This window comes from Henckelia pumila, chromosome 4 (genome assembly GCF_033568475.1).
Source record: "Henckelia pumila isolate YLH828 chromosome 4, ASM3356847v2, whole genome shotgun sequence".
NCBI lineage: Eukaryota > Viridiplantae > Streptophyta > Magnoliopsida > Lamiales > Gesneriaceae > Henckelia > Henckelia pumila.
The window spans coordinates 114,473,131-114,478,070 of NC_133123.1; positions in this window are offsets into that span (position 1 = coordinate 114,473,131).

Genomic DNA, 4,940 nt, shown 5'->3' on the forward strand with positions numbered 1-4,940 from the left:
TCGAAGCTTCATGGGTTTAGCTGGTTATTACCGTCGTTTCATCGAGGGTTCCTCGTCTATTGCCAAGCCAATTACCCAGCTGACTCAGAAGAATGCGCCTTTTGTTTGGACTCTAGATTGTGAGGCTAGCTTTGTTGATCTGAAGAGGAGACTGACCAGTGCTCCAATTCTTTCTATTCTGAAGGGTACTGGAGGTTTCACAGTCTATTGTGATGCTTCTAACCGAGGTTTGGGTTGTGTTCTTATGCAGCATAAGCATGTGGTGGCGTATGCATCGAGGCAGCTGAAACCGCACAAGACTCGTTATCCGGTTCATGATCTTGAACTAGCTGCGATCGTCTTTGCTTTGAAGATCTGGCGTCACTATCTTTATGGTGAGTCCTTCGAGATCTTTTCTGATCATAAGAGTCTTAAGTACTTGTTTTCTCAGGCAGAGCTGAATATGAGACAGAGAAGGTGGTTAGATCTGTTGAAAGATTTCGACTGTGAGATCAAGTATTATCCGGGGAAGTCGAATGCAGTTGCAGATGCGTTGAGCCGAAAGCTTTGTTCTTTATCTCTTTCTACTATTGGTGTTTCTCAGTTGATCGATGATTGTTACACTTCTGGTTTAGAGTTTGAAACAGATAGGGAGACTATCAGAGTGTTTGCTATTCAAGCCGAACCGGAGTTGTTTATTGCAATCAGAGAAGCACAGAAGTCTGAGCCGAGCATTCAGGTTTCAGTAGAGAAAGTCAGATCTGGGCATCAGTCTAAATTCCAGGTTAGAGATGAAGTCTTGTTTGTGAATAACCGTCTTGTTGTGCCTGATGTTCCGGAGTTGAGACAGCGTATTCTTCGAGAGGCTCATTGCAGTCGGTTCAGTATTCATCCGGGAGGTCGTAAGATGTAGAACGATCTGAAGAACCAGTTCTGGTGGAAGAGAATGAAGAGCGACGTAGCGAGGTTTGTATCTCGGTGTTTGAATTGTCAACAGGTGAAAGCAGAACGGAAGCGACCAGGAGGTCTGTTGCACAGTTTATCTGTTCCTGAATGGAAGTGGGATCACATTTCCATGGATTTCGTCACGAAGCTACCACGATCCGTTCGAGGATGCGATGCCATTTGGGTAGTGATCGACCGATTGACGAAGTCTGCGTGTTTTATTTCGTACAGGATGACGTATCGTCATGATCAGATGGCTGAGTTGTATGTTAGCAATGTTGTGAGACTGCATGGTGTGCCGAAGTCGATCGTTTCAGGCAGAGATCCTAGATTCACTTCTCACTTCTGGCACAGTCTTCAAGGGGCACTTGGTACTCGATTGCATCTGAGTACAGCTTATCATCCTCAGACCGATGGACAGTCAGAGCGAACTATCCAGACATTAGAGGATATGCTGCGAGCGATAGTGCTAGACTTTGGCACTAGTTGGCAGGATTCTTTGCCTCTTGTCGAGTTTTCTTACAACAACAACTTCCAAGCGAGTATCGGTATGGCGCCTTTCGAGGATTTGTATGGCAAGAAGTGCCGATCTCCGCTGTTTTGGGATGATTTATCCGAGTCACCAGATTTGGGACCGGAGATGCTTAGAGATATGGTAGAGCAGGTTAAGATCATTCAGACCAGAATGAAGACAGCTCAAGATAGAAAGGCAAAGTATGCGAATGTCAGGCGTAGACCTCTGAGTTTTGATGAGGGAGACCGAGTCTTTCTGAAGATTTCACCTTTCAGAGGCACTGTCAGATTCGGTAAGAGAGGGAAGTTATCTCCGAGATTCATCGGGCCGTACGAGATTCTCGAGAAGATAGGCGATCTTGCCTACAGACTTGCACTTCCTCCGTCTTTATCTGGTATTCACGACGTTTTTCACGTCTCTATGCTGCGAAAGTATCAACCAGATATTTCTCATATCCTTCAGCCTGACGAAGCCGAGTTAGACGAGACTCTGAGCTACTTTGAGCGACCGATTCAGATCCTTGATCGGAAGGAGAAACAACTCAGAACCAAGTCGATCCCGTTAGTGAAAGTGCAGTGGAGCCATCACGGAGTCAAGGAAGCGACTTGGGAGACAGAATCTGACTTGAGACAGCGTTTTCCAGAGTTATTCAGTTGACGTGAGTTCTTCTTACTGTCTTTAGTTCTTTATTCTAGCTTATGAGTTGTGGTTCTCGTTGATTTCGAGGACGAAATCTCTTCTTAGTGGGGGAGAATTGTAAAGCCCCGTTCTTATCTTAATTGAATTTATTTGAGTTAATCAGATATTACAGAGTTCCCGAGCCGACTTGATTTTGATCAGGGTCCTTTTTGCAAAAATTGGATTTTTTAGGGACTAAAACGCAAATTGTGAATTTTATATATTATCTACTCTTAGAAATTGGTTGACAAAGTCTTCTTCATCCCCTCCAAGCCGTCTCTCTCCATTCTCACGCCTCCAAGCTTTTCCAAGCTTTGGGATTCCAGTCCGAGCACGATCCGGCCGTTGAAATTTATTTCTGAAGGCAGTTTAGCGATCACTGCAGCGAGAGCTCCGTTATATCGTAAGTTTTTCTACGATCGGATACATTCTATTTTTTGGATGTTGTTAGAATCGTTTGAGATTCGAGTATGTTGTTCTCTACAGAGTTCTGATAGTTTATTATCTGTCGGTTTTGAATTAGAGCGACGTTCGGATTTGTTATGATTTTTGGAAGCCATTTTCGAAAATGTGGATTTTGAGATAGATGGGTTTGCTTTGTTTTGGTTATCTTAGAATTTTTATGAGGTTATATCGCTATTGAACTGCTGTCTGCGTTGTCGGTTTGTTCAGTTATAGCCGTTATGCCGTCGGTTTGAGTTTTGGAGATTTGAACCATTTTTGAAGTTGTTGAACTTGGCTTGTAAGTCGATCATGGTAATTTATCTTTGATTGTATCTGAACAGATTCGTTTGGAGTTGTCAAGCCCTGTGTTAGCAGCATTTGGTCGTCGAGAATTGGACGAAGAACGGTAAAGAGATTACCTTGAACCGTTGCCTTTGTTGTTGGATTGTTTAGTTGTTGATTAAACTTTTTGTTGTAGCTTATCCAGAGTTGGAACTACTGCATTGAAAGGTAAAAGCAGTCATCGTAGCGGGATAGCATACTCGGGACTGTTGGTTCTCGAGTTTCCCCTTTTTAAATCACATATTGCATTGATACTTGTTCTAGCATGTGGAACTAGTATTTGTTGATTGATTGAGTTTTTGTTATGTGGCTTATGTATATGTTTCTGTTATGCATTCATCTTGAGCCTACTTTGATTTCAGCGAGCAGAACCGCCCTTTTTGTTAGACGTTTGGGAACTATGATTGAGTGGCCTAGGTTGTAGTATTTCGCCTAGTACTAGCATACTCATTATGGTTGCTCAAAGTCTAGAGGAGTGGGATACGTGGCACCACCTCGATTGGGAGAGTCGGTGAGTCGTTACGTGATCTCATCCTCGGGATCCCAAAAGCAGAGCAATACTCCCGTGTTTATCAGAATCGATATCCTGGTTTTAAAGACATGCATATCATTAACTTCGACTTGAATATGTGGTTTGATAGTATGTTGTATATTCATTACTTGATATGTTGCTTTTACTGGGATTATCATTCTCACCGGTTATCCGGCTGTTGCTTTGTTTTGTATGTGTACTTGGCAACAGGAAGGGCAGGATCAAGTCAGCATAGACCTGGTTAGCATCCAGAGCAAGAGATAGAAGTGAGACTCGTTTAGAAGTCGAATCAGCATGTCAACCTAGTTATGTTTTGCGATCATGTTTAGTCATTCAAACTTCTCGTATATGTTTTGTAAGCAAGAAACGATGTAGGTGCTATCGAATTGAATGTTGCTCTTCCCTAAACCTTTCTTGTATTGTTATTGGAATGTCAACTACTCTTAATGCAAGTGTTTAGGTTTTGATTGAGTTTATTACAGTGCCTTAACTTTTCTGGGCGAGGGGACGGCGCGGGCGCGCGGTTGTTGGCGCGGGCGCGTGGCCTCTTTGCGAGGTATGAGCGCGGGCGCGCTTCCTTTGGCGCGGGCGCGCGGCCTCTTTGCGAGGTATGAGCGTGGGCGCGCTGGGATTTGCGGGGCGTAGGCGCGGGCGCGCTGATGTCAGCGCGGGCGCGCGAGCCTCCTTTTAAAAAAAAAAAATTTATTGGGTTCTTGATTACTTATCGCTTGTTGTCTGATATTAGTTGTTTAGAAACGAGGTCTCACAAATAAGAATAGAATATTGATTGTATTTATGATTATTTCAGCATAAACCAAGGATTTTGATATCTGAAACAAATTAACGATAGAAAACAAATAAAAATTAATTTAACATAGTATAACCAATATGATTATGGAAACTAAGTAAAATGATTTGGATAATAGAAGTGCGCTATGGATTTTATCATGCAGACGGCTAGTGACTCAAAAAAGCTCGGACAAGAGAATTATAAAAAAATTAACCATATCGGTTAAACAACGGAATCAGCTACTTCAAAAACGTAGTAAATTGTGAGAAGATAAATCAAATTGAACAACGATCTACAAAACTGTAGCTAAAAAAATTCCAGAATAACCCAATCAAACAAATAAAATTAGGATGATAAATATATTTAATAAAAAAAAATATTGGGTTATCTAGACTATGAGTGAAAAAATATATTAGCAAATAGGTGAGGCTTATAATCATAAAAAGTTTATCATATGACTGGATAACATGGTTTAATAGAATAATAACAATCAAAATGGATATATTCTAAAAACAATGCAAGTCGTAAAGTAGCGAATTTTGATATGAATATCAGAGGTAAAGCTGAAATGATTTATGTAGACTGAAACAAGAAAACTAAAAAAGACGATATTGTCAAACAGACTAATTAGATCAAGATGAATGATGGCTTGGCAAAATAAAAGTGTAGCAAAATGTATAATCGGAGGCGAAAGAAAATTAAAAAAAATGTATACA